Raw genomic sequence first — 23,611 nt, forward strand, 5'->3', positions numbered from 1 at the left:
CGTATGCGTTTAAGGCACCGTGGAACAAAGAATGCACTCAAGGCCCAGAGAATGGCTGACAGAGAAGTTGTGTGTGCTGAATGTGACGCAGCTCAGGTGGGGGGGGGGGGGAGCGGGAAGCTGAAGAGAGACAGAAGTTTCCACACAGCCCTGCTAAGAGTCCCGAGTTTCCCTCACCACACACATACAAATATCCTAAGTAGTGTTAGGGAGGGAGGTGGGGGGCAACAGAGGAGCTTTGTACATGGAAGGATTTCCCACAGGATATGTGCATAGTTATACTTCATGGCTTCTCTTCCAGGCCCAGGGCTGCTTAGCTTGTGAATGAGAGCGAGCGCATTCTTACACATGGCTTCAAGCAGCTCCTGCTTCAGACAGGTTGTAATGCAAATGTAAAGCCTGCATTTTGGACAGAAATGCTTGTTCACATTACAAGGGCCTGACTTAATTTTCCCACTGGGTTTGGGCCGGCCCTGTTGTTAGGCAAAAGGAGGTTGTCACCTGGAAAAGCCAAGTAACATGAAAGGGCTGCAAATAGTTATTTACCTGTTTATTATTGTCATTGTTTGAATCTCAGGAAGAGGTATTTGTGGGATTTTCTGCATCAGGTGAAAAAATAACTGGGCCAGTCAGCCTTGGTACTTGACTAGAGGTTGGGAAGCCACCATTTGCTGCTCTGCCTGGGCAAATTGCATTGAATCACCCAGAGGGTGCTTTCTACCATAAACAATATAGTTTGTTTTCTATAAACATACCCCTGCAGGTTATCTGTTTAGGGTGCCAGCAATTTCTTTTAATATACCCCAAGCAGTCTGCAATTCCAGAGTGTTAGTTAAGTAGATTCATTTATTACATATAATGGATCTCAGGGAAAATGCAATAGAGGACTAAATGGTGTGGATTAACAGTATAATAGTGATAAATGTCTCCTTCCGTGAGGGAAGCATTATTCTGCATTTCATGGAAAATATATTTTTCACACGCACACAATTATTTATTACAAGGGCTGTGTAGCCCCTGCCTCCAAGGAAGAACACAAAGGCAAGGGGAAGTCCAGATGGGGCCCAACCATTGATCAGAAATGGAGCTTGCTTCCCCACTCCCTGACAACAAAAGCACTCTGCTCCAATGGCCATTTGCCCTGGGACTGCAGAACTGAAGAGAAATATGCTCTGGCCACAGCCATTGGCCAGGGGACCAAGGGCTGGTTGGGAGCTGCTCCCTTTGCCTCCTAGGAAGAACATCAAGGTAAGGAAGAGACCAACTTGGTCCCATCCATCAGCCAAAGAAAGAGCAACTAAAAGAAGCTTTCTTCCCCCACTCTCTACCAAAAAAGAACACTTAGGCTCAAGTAGGATGTACAGAGAATTCTGATGGAAATGAATTTGCCAATGTTTGCTTATGCATCCCACATCTGGATCGGAAATCAATCCTGTGAATATGATCAGTTTGTTGTTGCTGCTTTCAGTCCAAAATGATACATACTTGATTATGTCCACTTCCCATTTGCATTGCATTTCCTTAGCATTAGAACATATGGAGTGGAAATTACAACACAATTTACACATTCGTTCATTCATATTACATATTCGTTCATATAATGTCCCACCCTCCCAAAGGAGCCCAGGATGGAAATTATGTAATTATGTAAATCACACAAGTTATGTAATCTCATCGCAGCGAGCAGCAAGATGAATAACAGAGTTTTTGGCAGAAGATGAACCGCTCTAGAACAGAAACGGTGGCGCATGTGATAAATATGGGATGCAAAACACTCCTAGCCCCAATGGCCAGTTGCCCTGGGACTACAGAGTTGAAGTTTTACTGGTGTGGCTTGACACATGGATGCACATATGTGTCCTGGGAAAGCCAAGTGCTCAGTCTGCAGGGACTGGAGAAGTAAAGGCATGCTTAGTGTATCAGAGCTGTGGAGCCACCCTCCTAACACCGGTGTTGCTGCTGCTTGGCTAGACAGGGACAGAGAAGGGTTGTGGCAAGGTCTGGGCCATGTAGCCGCACCAGTGGAACAACCAATCAGGTGTTCCTGTTGGTGCACCTGTATGGCCCAAACCTTACCAGCATGCCACCCTTCCTCTCCCTTGTCCAGGTGCTGTGGGAAAACTCCACACCACTCTTAGAAGTGGGTCTGAGACCTTCAAAATAAAATCTGAACAAAATTGGTGAAGCAGCAAAGAATTTATTGATTGCAAAAGTGTTCTTGCAAGAGTGGGTGTCCAAAAGTAGCAGACACAAGCTTATTCCCCTACACCCGAAGCGCAGGTCCCTTCCTTGTCACCCCCTTGGGTGGTGACTACAAAGTTTACAGCCTTTCATGACCGCCTAATTACCCTACTAACATTATTCATTATTTCCCTTATTTGGTCTATTTCCTTTGCAACTACATGCTAAGCCAAACAAAAATACCTGGAGATAAGTGTGACGCTTGTCTACTTATCACACCCACGTTCTGACCACTACCAGGAGTCAGCAAGATGCCTGCTTCTCTGAGATTGCCTAACATCCTTGTACAATGCAACATTATGCCTGAAGCTTTCCAGTAACTATGGTCTTGAGCAAATCAACACCATAAAAGCCTTGTGGCTTTTATATGAAAAGCAACATTTTCATTTATTACACCATTACTCTAATTTTGGCAGCTACCACCCTTGATTACCTTTGGTCCATGTTTCTTATGTTTTTACACATTGACTCAAGTGATAAAGCCACATCCCAACCACTAGTGGGTGTAAACAAGTTCCATATCAGCAAAGCATACAATAAACAGCATTTCGGTTGCAAAAGGCCCTTATCTATGAGCATCCTAACCACAAGCTTTTCTAAAGGTACGCCCTATGAGCAAGTCTGTGATTACTTAGCCGTTTGCAACCTTATAGTCTTTTGAAAAAGCACGTTCTTATTCCTCACAACCACCAAGACAAAAGCCACGGAAAACACAGGTGAGCAGCAGCGACACCAGTGTTGGTAAGACACCTCTGTCACACCACACATGCAGCTGCCAGGTTGCAGGGCTTGGGTTTTTCATCTCAGTCTTGAGCTGGCCATGCTGTTGTTGTTGCACTCTCAGGATCTGGATTATTATACTGTCATCATCCCCTGTTAGCCGTGGCTTTAGATCCCTATGTACAAATCCAGGCCGATGATGAGGCCTGCACTGCAGTCCACTCACCTGGAGTCTTCATCAGCCCTTCAAACCAGGAAGAAGAACAAGGAAACTAGTCTTTCTGTTGGGCAAGTCAATGTCTTCTAAACATCTTCCCCAGTGCACAAAGGGCTCTGTTGGGAATGTTCCTGGTTCCTACCACAGCCTGATTTTGGGAAGCCTGGAACCTGGCAGCAACCACCATGCTCCATGAAACACCCAGAGATGAAAGAAGCCTCTGTGCAAACTTCACAGTGAGAGAGGTAAATTCACTGCAGGCTGCCTGTGTAACCACAGCGGAAAATCCAATATTTACATTTGCTCTGGACACACCATCTTGTGTTCCAAACTTGTGCTCCACCAACAAGCAGCACAGTGGGGCAGGAAGAACAAAGGGGCCAGTGTGGGGCACGGCGCCACGTGGAATAGTACTCTTGGCTTTCAAGGAGGAGGTCAGCTCCCCTTGCACACAAAACACTGAGGGGAGTGCAAGGCTGAACAGATTGTTGAGTTATAAAGTTCTCCAACCATTCCCACCCAGTCTCACCCTTAGAAAACTATGGATCTTTAAAAAAAACAAAAAACCCTATACCAGTCTTCAGTCTCATAGCATAGTACAAAATCTAGTTTGCTTGTGTACATATCTTGGGTTGTTTCTTAAAAGCCACAATAGTTTCCTTAGCAGCAAATCTGACGACATTCATTGGACCACCATCTTATTCTGACTGTGCTTCTGGTTTAGGATCTGTTCATGCGTGTGTGGGCTTGTTTCACTTTAATGAGGGATGGAAGAGAATTTTGTCTAGTCCACATTTACAGAGAGCTTCAGCTCATTTTGACATTTCTCTCTACTTCTTTTTAAAAAATCACTTATACTAAAACTGAAATAAAATTTTGCACAAACTTTAAATTGTGTAAAATTGCATATTTTTCGATTTCAAAACTTGTCAAAAACAGCTCCACTGTTAGAGGCAATATGTTTCTGAACACCAGTCTCTGGAAACCACAGAAGGGGAGAGTGCTGTTGAGCTCAGGCCCATCTTGTGAGCTTCCCAAGGGCATCTGGTTGGCCATTGTGAGAACAGGATGCTGGACTAAATAGGCCACTGGACTGATTCAGCAAGATCTTTGCACGTTCTTAAAGTGAACTGACCTGACTCACAGTTCCCAAACTTAAAGCTGGATTAGAACACAGTTATCAATCAGATTGCACAGAACTCTGAACTCTGGGAATCAAAACTCTGTGAGGGGAATAGGAGGCCTCCCTAACGACTCTCAGCACCCTTAACAAACCACAGCTCCCAGAATGCTTTGTGGGAGTCATGAATGTCTATGATTGCTTTAAAGGCATGGTGTGAACGTGGCCCTGCCTTAAGCATGCAGCAGCAAAAAAGGCCCCCACACTAGCCACTTCAGGCTGTGAGCGACTAAATGACTTCTGATGTTCAAAAGGTTGTTTTTTTAAGAATGGACTGAGTCAGCGCTGGAGCCCTTGGACTGCCTTGTAAGTACTTCTGTTTCTTTATTTTATATTTGCGTTTCTACACAGACCCTAAGGATCCCCCCTTTTAAAATCCACATGGAAGCATGTACAATCGGGATGTACATGACCAAAATGGCCAGTCCATCCCTAATCTCACCACAGCGAGGAGGACTACGGTCAGGTGCCTTCTCGGCCTGTTTTCTATGTGCAGCTAACAGATTATGGGCAACTTCAAGGCCCCTCTTGCTCTCCCCTCTTAGGAGTTCCTTCTCTGTAAATCAGATTTAGGCCCAGCAGCCTTCAAACAGAGGATGCCATCGGTAAAGTAGGAGACAGTGCCCACCACCCTGTTAACTATTCTGATATCTGCACCCCAACTCCTAGCTTGTTAAAATGGTAGGGGAAATGTGTGGCACCTGAAAAGGTTTTTTAGAAGAACCCTATTCCCTCCACAGAGCGCCTGTTCTCATAGCAATTTTAACAACCAATTTGCTTTCCCAGAGAACTCTGGGAATTGTAGCTCTTTGAGGGAAATCGGAGGCCTAACAGCTCTCAGCACCCTTAACAAACTACAGTTCCCAGGATTCTTGGGGTGGAGGCATGACTGTGGTATGATAGTGCCTTAAATGTATGGTGTGAAGATGGCTTTACACACATGTAAGCAGCGTGAGTTTCTCTTGAGTCACAAACCTACACCTACAAAAATGGCCCTGAGAAATGGCGCAAGTTGCAAGTGACTGCCGGCAGACCTTACGGCAGTACCAATGGAGCCCTGGGCAGGAGCAGAAAGACGTCTCTGTGGCCAGAATGCCCCTTTGCAGAACCAACGTCAAGCTGTTGGCGGGTATCCAGCAGTCTCTACAGCTGCCAGTTCTTTGGCCGACATACCACACCAGAGTGATCCCGAAAGCACTCCACAGTTGGCAGGCCTGACGCGATATTTCTTTTGGAGCAGTTCCTTTGCTTGTTGGCTGGCACTAACAGCTCACAGCCTTTCCAAGCCTGCTAAAAGGGGCTGAAATCTGTGTTTGCTCCGTGGAACATCCTGTGTTTGGGGAAAAGGACCATCAATAAAGTCCCTCCTTTAAGGAACTGTGCGCTGAACCTGTCCCACAAAGGCCCTAGGCAAAGTTGCTAAACATTTTAGCATAGTACTGTATGTGTGTGACAGTGTGTGATAAACAGCAGCATTTATTTATGTTATTTATAAAAGTATTTATATACCGCCCTTTCATAAAAATATAAGAGGAGTGTACAGCAATATAAAATTTTTTTTTAGAAAACAAAACTTTAAACCCTGGCCTGGTAATATGCTTTGGCCTCTGCCTTTGGTCAGTGAGTCAAAGCAGTTATATATCCCGGCCTCATCTTGCCCCCACCAATTCAACAAAAAAGGAGTGGCAGTGGTAAGCTGACTTCTCCCCTCGCCATAAAGAATACAAAGATGTTTCTAATAACTAGTGCCTGAGTTTTGTTTATACTCACAGTCCGTCAGTAAAACTAGATCAAAAGTTGCACTACACTTTGGAACCCCCTGCCTATTGACACCAGGCAGGCACCTTCCCTCTGCTTTCTTATGACACCTAGTTAAAACATTTTTGCGTAGGCAAGCCTACCCAGGCATATAGAGGTTACGTGCATTTTATTTATTTTTAGCTACTGTTGATTTTAATAATCTTTTGAATATTGGACAGCTGAATCGTAATTCAGCATGTCAGAGGGCACTGACATTCACTAACCACTCTTCTTGACACCTGCTTGCTGCTCACTCACACAGACATTGCAAGGCCACCACAGTGCATTATCTCAGTTGAGACCTGTTGGGGGCTGTATTCTAGTAAAGCAGGAGGGGCCAGAAGCCAAAGTGGGCAAGGCCAGAGAACATGGTGAAAATGAGGCGCGCGCACACAGACAAAGTGTTATGAGGTTTTTTGGGTGGAGAGGTAGTCTGTATGCCTTGTCTCCCTTCTGATTCCTGAAATAGCCAAGCTAGCTTCCTAGTGAGGCAATTGCCTAGGTAAGGGACCATTAAGGGAATAAAAGAAGCAGAAAATGGGTTGAGGGCTCCTCCCTCAACTGGTTGGTAGTTAGAAAAAGAAGGCTGAAAGCTGAGAGTGGAGTGATGTGAGCCAGAAGCAAAACAGCAAGCTAGGAAGCAAGAGAGTCAAGAGCGATGCTTGGTTTCTGTTTAAATCCTTCTTGCTGCGTTAATGCTGTGAAACCTCCATTGTAGGCTCAAACTGTGGATATGTGTAAATAAACCTTATATTGTAAAGACACCACTGTCTGCACTCAACCTCATTCCAAAGGAAACACAAACTCTGGTTAATTCCACCTGGAACCCCTGGAATCTCACACTGCTCGGAGATTGGGGTGGCATGCAACAGTACTTTGTAACATAGCTTCTCAGGCCCAGGAGGAATTAATACTCTTGTCACACAACTACAATATTTGCTTAACAGAATGCATTCTGCATCCCAACCCCTGCCCTTTCAAACAGAGACAATGATTCATATTGATGGCACCCAGTATAAATGAAGAAACAGGTATGGACAGATAAGCCTTTTTCCATACTGTGTCACAGACTCGATTATAGTTGTGGTCCATCCCATGTTTTGCAGATTTAAAAAATGCATGAAAACCCCACATTTAAACTGCATGCATTTAACTTGCATTTTATCTGTGTGCTTCCCCTAAAATGTCCTTCTTTTCAGTACATTCCCCCCCCCAAAAAAAATCCTCAAAAAATACATTTTGTGCACCCTCCCCCAATGAAATTGCATCATATAATTCAGAGAAGTGTATAGTCTGTGTGACAGCTGTGTTCTGATCCACATCTAAATCCATTCCTGACAAATTAGATCGGTTCGCCTTAAAATGCAGACCAAACACATTTCACCTCCATCTCTGTGAAGAAACAGCTCAGCTGCTCCTGCCATCAGCATGCAAGACTAGGAGGGATTTCTGCAAGACCCAACATCCCTGAGGAGTGTCCTTCCCTGACTTGTACTTGTAATAATCTGTGGCCTAATTTGAGGTCTCGTTGAGCAAAGGTAGCTGTGGACAGAAGTAGCTGGGCCGGCCTCACTTTTCATGCATTTTCACAGAATAGGAAAGGACCTGAAAAGAACCTAAATTCTTTCCCAACCGTCACAGGCCCCAAGGAAACTACAAGGATGTAGGCCGCTGTTTGTTTGACTGTTCCTTAAAAACAGAAAGTACAGAAAAGGAGCGGAAGTGGTGAAACCTTCCTTCTGGCTAGCTGTAGAAGCACCAATGCAACAAGGTGGAGTTTTGCTCAGAGGCAGGTCTGAGAGAGCAGACATTCTCAAACTAAGAGCATAGAGCCTGGTGGATCAGGCCAGCGGTCCATCAAGTCCAGCATCCTGTTCTCACAGAAGCCAGCAAATGCCTGTAGGAAACCTGCAAGCATGAGCTGAGAAAATCCTTTTGTCTGTCCTGAATCTCCTGCAATTTTATTGGGCACCCCCAAATTCTAGAATAAAGGGAGTGCTCTCAGGCACTTTAGGCTGATTGACATTAGACCCTCCAAGTGTCCCTATTTTTCAGGGCCAGCTCCAGATTTACAGAAGCCGCTCTGGTTTCTAATTTGATCTTGGAATGTCCCGCTTTTCCTTAGGATGTCCCTGTTTTCATAAGAGAAATGTTAGAGGCTATGGAATTATCTGAACCCCGAGCCAAGGAGATAAGTAACTATATAACCTTTAGAAGACAACTGAAGGCAGCCCTTTATAGGGAAGTTTTTTAATGTGTAATGCTTTATTATGTTTTTATATCTGTTGGAAGCTGCCCAGAGTGGCTGGGGCAACCCAACAAAATTCTTGTTGGTGTTAATGTTTTGCCATGAGAGCAATTTACCTTTACAAGACCCTCTTCATGCTGCCAGTGCTTTCTCTGGGTGGTATTCCACTTAAGTTTTACTCATGTTCATTGATTTCAACGGGTCTACTCTGAGTAAAACTCAGTTGACTACCACCCTCTGTTCTTGCTCCCATGTACTTCACTCAAAGTAGAGGCTTTATAGCTTACTGCAGGTTACAAAACCCAAACCCATGAGGCACAGGAACCGTAAGCAAAATTCACATACCCAAAAATATTTGGGGCCTGTATCAAATTACAGATAGGAGCAGATGGTTGTGCAAGTTAAGAGCAGATGGAATCTGCAGGAGTAATGTGGATATTTAAGCATGCCCACAGCTCAGTATGTGCTTTTGCTTTAGTGGAACTGTATATTTCGCTCCAAATCCTATTTTGGTCAGAATCTGGCAGTAACTGTAATTATGACATTGCTGCAAAGTGAAAAAGTAAGGCAGTAAATGAGCTTAGACAGAGCTGGTCCCAATGGGGAGCAGAGGTGATGAGTGTAGGCAGATAATCTTTTTTGACTGCTTTTGTTGCTCACTTTTTCTGAACTGCTTTGTTGGGACAGACAGGTGGAGGGGTATCATCTGAAAGCTGAGAGGGAGTGTGGTGTAGACCTGGGAGACCAGTGTTCAAATCCTCACTCAGTCATGAAGCTCAATGGGTGATCCCAGGCTAGTCACTCACTCTCAGCCTGACCCACCTCACATGGTTGATTATGAGGATAAACTGAGGAATCACAGGCGCCACCTTGAGCACCTTGGAGGAAAGGTGGTGTGTAAATATAATAAAAATAAAGGAGCACACTTTATTTGGGGAACCTGCATGCAAACATCCAAAGCCCTTCTCCCTGCCGATTCCTGGCCCAGAGGAACAGCATACTAAAAGAGCACTGTTTTGTTCTCTCTCTCTCTTTTTAAAAAAAGCTTGTCTACTGTCTTCCTTTCTAGCTTCACAGCATTGTCAATGTCAAACTTAGAATTATTGCAAATTCTGACCAAAGTAGAATTTGGGGTGAAACATGCCATCCTGCAAAATTCAAAGTGCAATCTGGAGTTAGGAGCATGCTTAAACATTCCCATTACTCCGCAGGTTCCATCTGCTCTTATTTGCACAGCCATCTGTTCCTATCTGCGAAGTCACGCAAGACCCAAATCTTCTTGGATATGTGTCTACTTCACCAGCAGTCACTGTGCACCATGGGCTTCATAGTCTATGGCAGCTTTGTCAGAAGCTATTATGCACCAAACCCTCACAGACCTATTTGCATGCCCAGCAGCCAATGTCCCACTGAGAATAGTGGCAAAGACCACCATGTTTCAAGCCATGATAGGTCATGAATGAATGTGGACCTACAGAAATGAGCATGGCTGCAGGGTGAAGGTACAGCCAAGAGGCAGAGCAAGACTTGGGGAAGCTGGGACTGAGGTGAAGATCCCAAGGTGGGAAAAGAGAGAGGATGCAAGGAGACAGGTGGGGCAAAGCCAGATGGAAGGGGGAACTGGGGCCAGAGTTTGCTCACCTACTCAGCTACAGCCTGTGTTTGTAGACACAGATCCACCCTTACTGTTACTATTTTGTGTTCATCCTGCTAGCTGATCCGAATCAGAACCCAACTTCTGAACAACTAGTAATAGTAAAAGTATTCCTATAAATATTCTTAGTGCAGCATAAGTACAAAGGCTCCCTCTTTACTTGTGCTTTGATGGAACCTGTTTGCTAATACAGTTCCTTGGGCAAGAGGAGGTGAATGGGGGACGTTTAAAGCTTTCCCCCCTTTGACAGATCAACCCCTGACAATAGTTGCACTGTTAGGCAAAGTTCACTCTGGAAAATTGGGTGGGGCTGCTGCCCAAATACGATTGCTCTTCTAGCAGCTGTCACAGACCACCCCCACCCGCCAACCCAGGAAACTGCCTCACCATGGTAATGGAGCATGGGGTCACCAGCTGTGAAACTGACCTGCAGTAGATGCAGGACAGACCAAACAACAAGAACCCTGCATCTTCCACAAGTTCTAGTGATGGCTGTGGCTTTAAGAGAAAAGGACTAGACAAATTCATGGAGGATTACTGGTGGCTATTTGTCACAATTGCTTCAGTGGAACTTCCACGCTGAGAAGCAGTGTATCTCTCTGAATAATGGATGCATTGCTTTCATGCCCTGTATACAAATTTCTGGGAGCCTACATAGACAGCAATTATTGGAAGCAGAATTCCCCTGGATCCTTGTCCTGGTACAGCAGAACATTTCTTGTGTTCTTATACAACTAAGTTATGCACTCATGCAGAGGAAGATTGCATGTCTGAATACTTATCGTGGAGAAAAGAGGAAGAGGGGAATCACCTGTGCATAGAAAGAAAGTGGCACCATGGAGGAAAATGTGGGGCAATGGATTCTAATTATATATATTCTTATAAGATTGGGAGCAGGGCAGGAGAGGGCCAAATGGATCTAGGAGTAGTGCTAGAAATTGCTTTGGTCTTAGCACAGTTGCCAAGTATTTCTCTTTAGTTAGTGAGACTGGCTGATGGCTCTCGATAGCTGGCCTTTCTCGAAGACTAGGAACTACATCCGCTTCCCCACCCACCAGCAAAGGATGAAGTGATCTAAATGTCTCTGTGTGAAAAAATACAAAAATTTGAGAGGGGGGGGGTCTGAGAGTTGAGTTTGGCTTTGTCAGCATCTTATAGTACCAGCTGGAGTGCATGTGGGTGATCTGCTGGAGAGCTTATCCGATGCTTCCATCCATACTCAACTAGTATATCTGTAAATCAACCCAAATATTACTAAGCACCAACAAACCTCAAGGGACCTCTTTCCAAAGGAAAAGAAACTATTCTCTGCCCCCAAAAGCATCTCACTGCTTGGAGAAGTGGGGTAGGCATAACAATATAATGTGGCACTATGATTACAGAACACCCAGGAGGGTTAATAATGCATACAAAAGTAAATAAAAATGGGTCATGGAAGCCAAGTGAGTGCCAGTTCTCGTTTTCACTGTTTCTACACTTACAGGCACATGGGGGAAAGGACATGTGCTCCAGTGTGCCCCACACTCTTGGGCAGGGATGGCTGCCCCTATGCTGCAAAGCACCGCTTTAGCTAGTATCCCATCAGGTATCTTTGTGCCATTAGACTGTTTTCCTAACAGTGAGCTATGGCTGCTTCTGATCATTTAATAACAAAGCAGAATTGATGCAGCTTACAGGGCAGGTGTGTGCATGAGACAGAAGCGAAGAAACAGTCTGTGCAGAGACATGGGGCGGAGGTGTCACTGTTTGCAGTTGCCTTGTGAGAAATGCAAGGGGACCATTCCACATCTAAGCCTTTGTCTGCACATATCATCTCCCCAGTAGGGATGGGTGAAGCTGTCAGTTTCAGTTTCTCCCCATTTCCCGTATTTTCCAATCTTAAGTTCAGTTCTCCGCATTAGTTTGCAATGAAAAAGAAAAAGTCCTCATGAAAATGCATCAGCATTTTAGTACAAATTTCTCATAATATACAATGCCTGTGTGCCATTTTGCCTGATACACACTTTTTGTGGAAAACCCTTTCTCCTAATATAACACATTTTTTGTACACTGTTTCATGCACTCTTTGCCCTAGTGTGTGCATTTCTATACACATTTGGCTGGATTACAAAATTCGGAGAAGGGCAAATTTAGAAAGGTGGCTGTGTTTCCATTCGTGTTTTGTTTCAGAAGGTGCAAATTAGGTCGATTCAGTTTTAAGTGCAAAATAAATCAAATTTCTCCTCCATCCCTAATTCCACCAGGCATATTTGTGTCATTAGAACATTTCCTCAGAGGTGAATTCTGACTGCTTTTCATCATTTAATAGCAACGCAGAATTAATGGCACTGAGCAGGGGAGCATTAAATATAAACAACATTTCCAATAACTATGAGAAAACATCAGGTTTGTGGAGAAACATGGGGGAAGTCGCTATTTGAAATTGCTTTGGAGAATATGCAAGGGGGCCACTCCACCTTCAGCCCTCTGCCTACACACCTGTCCTTTCCCCAGCCACTTTCTGCAGGGGAAATACTCTGAAAGACAGAGGTCAGCAGGGAGGTGATACTACTGTATACTGTGGCCATATGTTCAAAAGCACCGGATCTTCTCTCCCCACCACCCACAATTAAAATACTTGACTTGACCCTGCAAATCCTGGTCACTTGCAAGAAAGCTGAGGCTCAGCAGGGCATCCGAGTGCAATCTTCGATTTACAGCCGCTCTCCCTGGGTCATGCCCTGGCCCTCATGTGCTGGCAGACGTCTGAGCATGTAGGGCAACCTTCACAGCATCTTAGGACAGGAGTGGGGAGCAGTTCCCCAACCAAACATCATTAGTCATCATCATCATCACTAATTACCTGCCCTCCCTGTAAGCTTCTGAGGTCCGAAATATAAGGGCAGAATGTGAAGGGGGGGGGGACAAAGATAACATACAAAAATGCATTATGGTAGGGGGAACTTGTTTGCAAAAGCTTGTGCATTAAAGAAACTACATTCAAAAATCGGTTTGTAAGGAAACATTCACACCAAAATGCGAATGAATTTTCATTAGGATTTCCCCCCAAAATATCTGCAGAAATGTGGAGAACTGAATTTATATTGGGAAAAACTGAGAAACATAGAGAAGCAAAACTGACAGATTCATCCATCCCTAGTGCCCTCCCATTTCTGGAAGGAGGGCATATTTTGGGCAAGAGTGACAGAAGTCAAGACCAAAGTCGCAGGGAATGTAGCCAGCCTGTGTATCTTACTGTAGCTTAGCCTCAAGCTTACTGTACAAGCAAGCAAGGGACTGTGGTACTTCAGGGAGTGGGGTACCTAGATCACTTTGTGGTTGTAATTTGCTACCCGATGTGTGTTTTATAGTAATGCTTTATTGTTTTTCTCTACTTGGATCATGCACCAATTTGTAGTTTTGAAATGAAATGAGTACAGAAATAGTTTAATTAATAAACAAAAATTTAAAATTATAGCACTCCTCTATGTAAATCAGTGGAAACCAACACTGTGTCCTCCAGATGTTGGACTACAACTCCCACCAGCCCCTATCAGCATGGTATACCGCCCTTCACCTGTAGACCTTGTGTTATTGTCAAGTTTACCTAGGGAAGCATTTGAACATGCAATCTAATCTAACCCCTTCCCAGGTCTTCGAGAATGCAGTCCCATAAGGACAGCACCATGCACTACCTCTGCACCCCTTTATCAGCCTATTCTCTGCACTCACTTAGGGTACGGTTGGCGCTGGTTTCCCCAGGGCCATCACAGCCAAATCAAACTCTAATGGCCATGCAAACGATTGCACACCTCTGAAAGAAATAAAAAACAAATTGCAGATTGCTGAAGGGGAGAAAACATAATACTGGGGAAATGGCGTTATTTATTATTTTGTCACAGAAGCGAAGTGGGAACATGGCGTTTTGCTAACTCAGGTGGGGATTCTCTGACCCGGCAAATTCCTTTGTTGTACATGATGGATGGATCCCTGTCAGTGCTGAAACCTGATTATGTCAGGGGAAGAGTCTGTGAAAAAAACCCACAAAAGAGGAGGGGCGGGGAGAGAGAGAAAGAGGAAAATAAGGACAATTCCTAAGCACTAAGGCTTGCATCCAGCTATGTTTTACTCAGAGTAGCCCCACTGACCTACATTAGCAATTTCAGTAGTCCAGTTCTGAGCAGGACTAGCACTGGATATAACAACGATGCTGCAATCCACTTACCTGGGAGAAAGCCCCACTGAGTTAATAGGACCTACTTCTGAGTAGACATGGGTAGGATTGCAGCCTAAGAAAGGGAAAGGGTCGTGACTTTTGTAGTCCTGTGCATGCTTACTTAGATGCAAGACCCACTGAATTCCACAGAACTTGCTCTCGGGTAAGTGAGCATACAATATGCACCGTATATCACGTTCTGAACCTTGGACTTTGGGAAGTTTACAATACCATACCATTTCCCAAAAAGACTGTAGGTTTTGTGGGGGGGGGATAGAAACTGGGTTGCAGTTCCACCTCAATCCTCATTAGTACTTTCTGGTGTTAAATTGAACTGGGGGAAACCAGTGTGCTCACCCCTGGAATGCGGCCCCCAGAAGGTTCTCTCTGAGAGATGCGGCCCTCAAGGTGAAAGGGTTCCTTATCCCTGGGATGCAAGATGGGAGAGGCATTTTGGCTCAACTCTGGTTTGTACAGCAAGTGAGAAGAATCTGCATCAGTGTGTTCTAGTGATAGGAAGAAGCTCATGGGTATGAGAATAGAAGCATTAAGAAAAAAGAAGTATTCCCATTTTTCACCTGTGAGATGCTGTAGGGTATATGGATGGCCTCACCACACCTCACAGGTTGTGTCTAGCAACAGAGGAAACCTGTTTTTCAAAGTTAGGAAATAATTTGTGTGTCACATACGCAAAGAAATATACGGATATTGTTGTTCGGTAGGAGCCTTTAAGCTGCAAAAGCCAGTTAAAACTCGATTAACCTGGCATGACTTCAAACTGCTTAGGAAAGCTAATTTGGTTGGTTTTTCACAGGACAGAGAGGTTGCAAAGTGATGCATATCTGGTTTGGGAATATTCACATTTTCTGCATGGCTGCCTCATCATGTGAAAAAAATGATGGCAGAAGAGACCATAGGCCTTGTGGGTAGGGGACGTCAGACAGTTCTAGTGAAAACAGAAAAGGAAGTGGAAATTGCAGTAGGCAGCATGTTCATATGTGGTCCAGAATGGAAATCGGAGAAAGGAATATGACTGGCATTCGTTCACACAGGTTTTTTTGGTCAGGTCCACAAAAGATATGTAATTAATGGCTTTTTTTCATACTGTTTGGCTGTTTCCTTTGCTTTAAATAGTTACATAACTTGTGTTAAATAGCAGTGAGCAAGACAAACAATGAAGTTTTTGGCTGAACTCTTGAGTGGTTCAGAAGCTCCAATTTAGTGCAATTCAACATGAACATATCATATAACACCAATTCTGTTGCAACTACAATGGCTGCTTGTATGTTTCCAAGCTCAGTTCAATGTGCTGGGGGGGGGGTGTTTATGTATAAAGCTATTTACAGCTCAGGAACCCAAAATCTTCCAGAATGCCTATCCCAGTATTGGTAAAAAGGTACCTTTATCTCAGTACTGTATGAAACCTACCCAGGCCCTTGAATCTTCCTCTCAGGTCCTGGAGGGTGGTGACAAGGGAGAGGGCCCTTTCAGTTGTGGCTCCCCATCTATGAAAGGCTCTCCCCAGTAAGATTCACCTGGCACCTTGATTCACATAGTTTCAGTCTCAGGTTTTTGATAAAGATTATGTTGTTTTATTAAGTGCTGCCAAAGTGTCCTGTGGCTGTTATGGAGGCTTTTTTTGTTCTGATTTTATGGTATACAGTGGTACCTTGGGTTAAGTACTTAATTCGTTCCAGAGGTCCGTTCTTAACCTGAAACTGTTCTAAACCTGAAGTACCACTTTAGCTAATGGGGCCTCCTGCTGCTGCCGCGCCGCTAGAGCACGAATTCTGTTCTCATGCTGAAGCAAAGTTCTTAACCTGAGGTACTATTTCTGGGTTAGCAGAGTTTGTAACCTGAAGCATATGTAACCTGAAGCGTATGTAACCCGAGGTACCACTGTAATGTATTTACACCTGTGATGTCAACCACCGGAAGCCTTTGGGTAACAAGTAACTAATTCCTGTCTTCTTACATCCCTATTTGTAGGTCAGGAGATGTGTGGGGCTCTTGAGCATCCCTCATCAGGGTCCCCGCCCAAACCCTACCAGCTCTTTTAATCCAGGCCCTATCAAACAAAGCTGGATCTACACATGCAGGAGAATGAGATAGCAGAGTCCTAACGTGGCAGAACTGTCTGTACCACTTCAGACTTGAGAAATAGAACCACATTTACCCTGCATGTAAAAAAATAAATAAATCCTAGGACAGGAGGAGGAGGAGGACTGGACTAGAATCTTTCTACCAGATGCGCTAGACTAGTTACTTGCTTGCAGGGAAATTATTTGTTTATCGTATATTATGAGAGAGCATTAAAAATGGCATCTGCTTTACAAAGCAGGACTCTACCATCTCACTCTACTGTGAATACAGATCTGGCCTTAGCCACAAACTCAGTGGATGGTTGTAGGGTAGACAACCCACTGTTATCTCAGTTTCAGCCTCTCCAAATACACAGAAGGGATAATAATACTGAGTCAATGCAACAAGAGGGAGCAAACAGCTGTAAAAGGCATGTAAGATAAGTTTAAACACATCTGTCCAGAAATCCTGTATCCTTTATTCCCAATGCATTTCACACTTTGCTTTTTAACTTTACAATGAAGCAGATGAGCTTCTGCTCATCTGTAAAAAACACTGACTCGGTGTTTATGATTAAAATAACCTGAAGCTTTTACCAGTCAGAAAGCTTGTGTTGACTGTGTAAATCACAAGAGTTGCATATCCTCTAAAATTTCGCTTAAGAAAATAGGGGCGCTCATATATGTGTAACTCTCTTATTCTTACACAAAGATTTACTACTTTAGAACACACACACACGAGTGCACACTGAAATTAGCTCTCATATCATTGTGTGTTAGTTAACTACAACCATTCCCTTCTTCAAAAAAATAAGAACATGTAATCTCACAATTGCTCTTTTTTATTATTATTATAGAGCTTTTGTTTTTATTATAGAGCTGGTGGAATCTGCAACAAAACATTGCAGGGTGGAGTGTGCCTGCTTAAGGTGCCTACCAGCCAGACATGCCCTCTTCAAGGGTGCACCATTCCGTTTCCCCTCTTTCCTGGCTTTCTGTCTCCCTTCCTCCAACAGACACTCTGACAACAGGCATTTTGTAACCACTGGGCCTGCTTAGGTCTGTCCATTATTCCTGGTAAGGTTTATTCTGGATAAGGACAGGGGAGAAATGTTATTCAGTTTGCATTTGCCTGGAGAAGTCAAACCATAAGCTCTGGTTTGCACATGACACTAAAACAAACCATGGCTTGCAGCATGGCTGGTGCAGCAGCAGCAGCCTGACCAGGGGAGGAGCTGAGCAAGTGTGATTTTTGCCCTCCCCCCAACTTGCTCGTTCATACTGAGCCCTGATTTGATTTAGTGTTAGGCCAATATATGTGAACAAAGTGTGCATATTTGACGCAGGTATTTCCAAGGTTTCAAGGGCTTACGCCCTTCGAACGTAATCCTGTGCTACACATAGAGGGAGATCATATGGACTTCGTGGCATAATGCAATACAGGTTCCCTCACCTTCCCGCCCTCCCTATGAGGAGGCTCAGATGCATTAAGACGCAGACTGGGAATCAAGAAACCCCCATCTCAGAAATATCTAGTTCTGGGCCAACAGGTCAGTCTCGTTTAATCAGAACTCGCTTTCTCTCTGCCTGGAGATTAGTGGCTCTTGATTTGATCCAGCCTGCCTCCTTGCAGAGCAGGCTGCGTATATCCTAGAGCAAATCTATTGGAAGTGATGTTTTCATTAGAAAGCCATATGGCGGGCTCTTAACTACGATTCTGCTTTCTGCAGGTGGTCAGACAGAAGGTAGGCAAATCTGCCTGGTTTCTCCTTTCCGAGAGACCGGCTGCCACGGAAATGATACCCACGCCTGCATCTGCAAGTGAGGCCCAATTAGCAGGAAGAAGACTCACCAGGGACTCTTCAGAAATAACTCGCTCCTTCCCCTCACTGGTAATTCCAGAAGACTTCCACCCCCAATAGTCATGTCCCCAGTCATTTGCCCCAGCTGCACTGCACTGCCAATGACCAGAGCGGGGCTTTCTATCCCTTTGGGATCCCCTGTGAGGTTTGCAGCCCCCTTATCACGCTCCGCAGTTGAATCCTCTTTAGCACAAGAAAGCCATGCCCTTTGCAGGACAAAGGGCTACCAGCTACTGCCTGACTTTCAGGAAGGCTGTAGCTCAGGGCTAGAGCAGAAAGTCCACAGTTCAACCCCTGGCATCTCCATGAAGGGCTGGGAAAGGTTGTTAGCTGAAAACCCTGGAGAGCCACTGCCACTCAGTGTAGACCATACTGAGCTAGATGGACCAATGGTCTGACTCTGTACAAGACAGCTTCCTATTATCCTCATGTCAAGGAAAGGGGGATTTGCAGCCTGGAGTTAGGGATGGGGAAGAGATTTCAGTCAGTTCATATTTAAATATGAACCTACCTAATTTGCGCTTCCTGAAACAACACACAAACCGAAACACAGTTGTCCTTCAAAATTCAGACTTCTCCAGATTTTGCAGTGCAGTTCTCCAGGCCAAGTGGTGTGTACAAAAATGCATATACTAGGGTAAAGTGTGCACAACAACTTATATTGTAGTGAAAATAGCTGTAGTGAAAATTGCATTGTATTAGGGAAAACAGCTTTGCAAAAATGTGTGTGTCAGGAGAAATTTGCACTAAAGCAATGGTGGATTTTCATGAGGTTGTTGTTGTTACTATTGTTGTTGTTGCAACTTATGGAAATATGAACAACAAAATTTAAGATTGGAAATATAAGAAACTGAGAGAATCTGAAACTGACAGATTCGCCCATCCCCACCTGGAGTCTGTGCGGAAGGGTGTGGAACGTGTGGCAGTAGCTGTGGCCTTCAGTCAGCAGGGAAAGAGACCTGAATGACGTTGTCAAGACTGGGTGGCTGCCATTTTAGCACACAAGAGGATGTGTGGAGGGGGGTGTTCAGCAGCGGCACATGGGACTGAGGCTCAGACGTGGGGAGTTCTGAGTAGCGGTTCAGACCTAGAATGGGAAGCTGGCAGTCTGGGGAGGTGCAGGCATTGATGGAGATTTGGGCAGGCAAGATATAATGTGTGTTCAGCGGCACATTCAGGGAGTGTATCATCTGTGTAAACGTGTACAAAAACAGTATAGCTGTACACTCATATAGTAATTTGTATGTAATGATCAGCGTATGTCCTGTCTGTGTACCTGTGTGCATAATAGATAAGCTGGGCTAATGAACGGCTGTTATACAACTGTTATACATGTCTGGAAATAAGAAATAAGAGCTCCGTGCACAACCCTACTTAGAGCCTGAAACCACCTGAGATTATATCAACAATATAAGCTTATATTGGTTTCATTCCACCTTATTTTTATTTTTTATGATTTGATTTATAAGTACAACGAACAACACACACACACACACACACACATTTACCACATACCGGCTTCTTTAACATATGTTTGCAGTGCTGTTCAGCACCCTTGTGTCACCCTGAAACCATCCTCTTGCTCTTTGGTACCATTTTTCTTCTTCTTCTTTGCCCTCACTGTCCTTGGCTTCACTTGCGCTTGTTGCCATCCCATCCGATTGACAAAATCACATGGTCTGCCACTGCCAATGATGTGACGATACTCTGACGATACCACTTTACGCTCATATGGAAAATCTGGTAGGTTGTTATTGCCAAACAGACTAAACAGAAGCAAGGGCAAGGGAGGGCAAGGACAAAGTTTAAATAGAATGCCAAGAAACAGTAGTTAAAGAAAGAAAAGAGCACCCAAACAAAGTAAATGTTCAGTGGGGTTTGGGGCAGGGGCTTCTTTGAATGTGTATATTTTGAAGTGAGTATCCTTGGTGCAAACTCTGCACAAAGTCCACCAATTGATGCACACGGAAATGAGGGACGTGTGATAAATGGAGTTTTAAAGCAAGAATTAGTGGCCACACAGTACTTGAAAAGCCTCACCAGCAAAGAAAAGGGCATTGCTCATATTGATGCTGTTGATCTGGCAACTGTTTGATGACATATGTACTACATTAACAAACGGCATCTCTGTTCCCATCGTAACATCACCGAGTGTCTCAGCTCTTGGCAAGACAATCGCTCATCTCCTCTTTGCAATGATGCGTCTTTGCCTCCTCTTGGGCCTTTCATGCAAAGATACACAGATATGAAAAATGCACTGCCAGGCGTGCTTGGGCCTAATGTACTGAGATGTGAATCAAGATGCAGATGTTTTCATTAATGAGTGCATCCATTTTCTTGGCATTCCTACAGTACCTCTGCAGACATTTCCTTGGTTATTTCTCACATCTTCACATCTAGGGTCCAGAGGGGAAATGCCTTATGGTTTTGTTTTTTTTTAATTAAAAAAACACACCTAAGCATAGCTCTAAGGACCAAAGGGGCTCTTGGAGCCAATGAAAGGACACCTCCAGATTAATCAAACTGGTGGTTTCAATGGCAGTGTTAGCACATCACACAAAAGCGTTGTTTTGTGCAACCTGCAATAGCAGGAACAAGCCACAGCAGGCCTTAGACTCAAGCACTCTCCTTCCTCTCTTCTGCTCCCAAATGGCTGAGGGTGGCAGACTTAAGTAGGTGTATTAATGTTCTGTGGCTGCTTCCAGCAAGTCCTATGAAGAAAGGCTGAAGGAACAGGACATATGTGGCCTGAAGAAGAGAAGACTGAAAGGGAACATGAGAACACTCTGCTAATGTTCAGCCAGAAGAGGGCAAATACATGTTTTTTGCTGCCCTAGGTGGAGATGGCCAAATCTGTCCATTTCGCTTTCTCTCAGTTCCTAATTTTTCCATGCTTTAACTTCAGTTCTCCACATAAGTTTTCATATAGAATCACAGAATCATATTTTATGAAAAGAAACTCCTCATGAAAAATCAGTGCAAATGTCTCCTAATATGATGCGAGTTTAGCGGTAGGAATTTCTCCTATACATTTTTGCATGCATTTTGGTAAAACCATTTCTCTTCATCTAAGACATTTTTGTATGTTATTTTCACTCATATAGACGCACTTTGCACTAATATATGCAGTTCTATACACACATTACTTGGCTGGAGAACTGCACTGCAAATTTTGGAGAAGTGCAAATTTCTAAAGATGGCTGTGTTTCGGGAAGTGCAAATTACATAAATTCAAATTTGACTGTGAATTGAATTGAATTTCTCCCCTAGTTGCACAAAATGCACAGATTTCTAAAAAGCTACGGCCAGAGGCAAAAGTTAGTTTCAAAAGGGCTGCTTGAGGGGAGGAAACTGCAGGCCAAAAAGAAGCAGACACAAATCTACCTGAGAGCTCACCAGGGGGAACTTCCCTCATCCCTCTGCTGAGCAGAACAGCTGACACAGATCCCTACCTCATATGTCTCATGTGCACTTCAGATTTAGAGCTAGTAAGAAATGGCATGGGGCCCTTCTGAGCAGCAATACAAACCCGTTTCTCACTTTATCCATACCCACATAAATGAGAGAAACCCTTGTCTCACCGACATGCTCTCTGTGGATGCCAGAAGAGGCAAGGAAGGAGACTGGTAACAACCACAAATAACAGCTTGGTAGTAAGTAAAGGTCACATTTGTGGACTCCCTGGAAAAAAGGCAATGTGCATGGGAAACAAACTCTTAATCCGCTTTTCAAATGTAAGAGCTCAAACCATGCTGAAGTGAGTCCCACTGTGTTCAGTGGGGTTTCCTCTCAAATCAGGGCACACAGCTTTTCGAAAGGAGGGAAAGGGGCTTTGATACTGTGCAAAGCTGGGAAGAAAATGACTCGGCAGACTTGTGCTCCTGGCAAGTAGGCAAAAAGTAGTCCATGTGCTTTGCAACTACAAGTGTGCAATTTTCAGGATGCAAGAGCATTTTGAAGTTTGGGGTTTTAAACTCACGTCGCCGTAGGGCAGGTTTTGCAGTTCAGAAGTATTAACTTTATTTGCATTCTTCTGCTGGATTACTCTTAATGCCTTTTGTATGGACAGGACAGGTAATGGATACTATGAAAACTATTCTTAAAAAATACTTGTAAAGTAAACAAAAGATGATAAAGAAAATGGAAGGTGAAATTTCAGTGGCGTTACTAAGAATCAAATACAGAACTGTCTCCACGGGAAACAGTGTTTGTGTTTACCTGTGTGTTAGTTAAGTGTGTGCAACGGTGTGTGGATCTTGCCTCACCCACTACTGGAATATGCCCCCCCAACAGCTTTCCACAGGGGTAATGTGGTCCAAAAAAGGTTCCACACTTCTGGTGCATAGGAATGGTGTTGCCTTCAGAGCTGTTGCCCACCTTTGTCTCTCTGGCTTCTGAATCTCTGACTTCTGTAAGTGTACCCCCCCCCTTCAAGGTTCCCTTCAGTTAATATTGGCCTCCTCGCTGAATAAACAAATCCAAGCATGCAGCCCTCACTCTAAGCAGTGCATGCACAAACTTACTTCTCCCACATCAACACCACTCGCACAAACACCAGCACTCTTCCACCAAGGAAAAATATCTCTGTGCCGAAAGAGAAAGGGAGGTTGAGATGGGGAAGGGAGGCGTGGGGATGGGGGAAGAGTGGGAAGCTGAGTGTCAAAACAGGAGGAGGGGAAATCCAGCAAGGTGAATGCTCATTTTAAGAACAGCAGCAAGCAAACAAACAAACGCAATGGATTATACTGAAATCTCAGAACGACAATTACCGAGCGCGAGGCTCGGCTGACGCGATGGGGCGAGGACCCATTTAATAATGCATGAGGCGGCGAGTGTCTTTGTGCTGCTTCTGCCGATGCCTCCGTCATGTGGAGGAAATGAAAGGGAAAAAAGCCCCATCACTTCAGACTTGCCTTTAATTAATTCCTTGGAGTATGAGAAGGAGCCCAAAATAGTTACCGAGATATGTTGCCACTGTACTCTGGAGAAGATGTGCAGCCTGCCACCAGGGCAGGAAAGCGAAGGACAATCCCTGGGCCCTGTCTCTTTCCAGGAGACCCAGACACTGGGGTCTGGCAGGGCTGAGACTTAGGAGAAGGATGAGGTAGGAAGTCAGTTTGGGTTGTATCCTAATGCAAACCTACCCAATTTGCATCTCTCCCCCCCCCCCCAAAAAAGAAAAATCTGTGCAAACCAAAATGTAGCTATCATTCAAAATGTGCACTTTTCCAAATTTCACAATTTTTCCAACAATAAATATACAGAAAAATGCACATGCTAGGAAATGCGCATAAAAATCAATGTTAATGAAATTTTGCACAAAATGCTTTTTATTAAGGGAAAGGTTTGCAAACATGTGCATATTAGACAAAAAATACATGCAAAAATGGGTATATTGAGAGAAATGCTGGCT

The 23,611-nt window shown here is 44.3% G+C and overlaps 1 protein-coding gene and 1 long non-coding RNA gene across 5 annotated transcripts in view; one reads left to right on the forward strand and one right to left on the reverse strand.

The window, feature by feature from the left end:
• Positions 1 to 23,611, reverse strand: part of EXTL1 (exostosin like glycosyltransferase 1) — a 62,175-nt gene that overhangs the window by 22,427 nt on the left and 16,137 nt on the right. The window lies entirely within an intron of this gene.
• Positions 4,316 to 23,611, forward strand: part of LOC308592107 — a 57,214-nt gene continuing 37,918 nt past the window's right edge. For all 4 annotated transcript variants that reach the window (XR_014010381.1, XR_014010382.1, XR_014010383.1 and 1 more), the window contains exons 1-2: positions 4,316 to 4,664; positions 18,067 to 18,228. This is a non-coding gene — a long non-coding RNA (uncharacterized lncRNA). The remainder of the gene's footprint in view (positions 4,665 to 18,066; positions 18,229 to 23,611) is intronic.

The sequence above is a fragment of the Podarcis bocagei genome (assembly GCF_964188305.1).
Source record: "Podarcis bocagei genome assembly, chromosome: 7".
In the NCBI taxonomy this organism is placed as follows: Eukaryota; Metazoa; Chordata; class Lepidosauria; order Squamata; family Lacertidae; genus Podarcis; species Podarcis bocagei.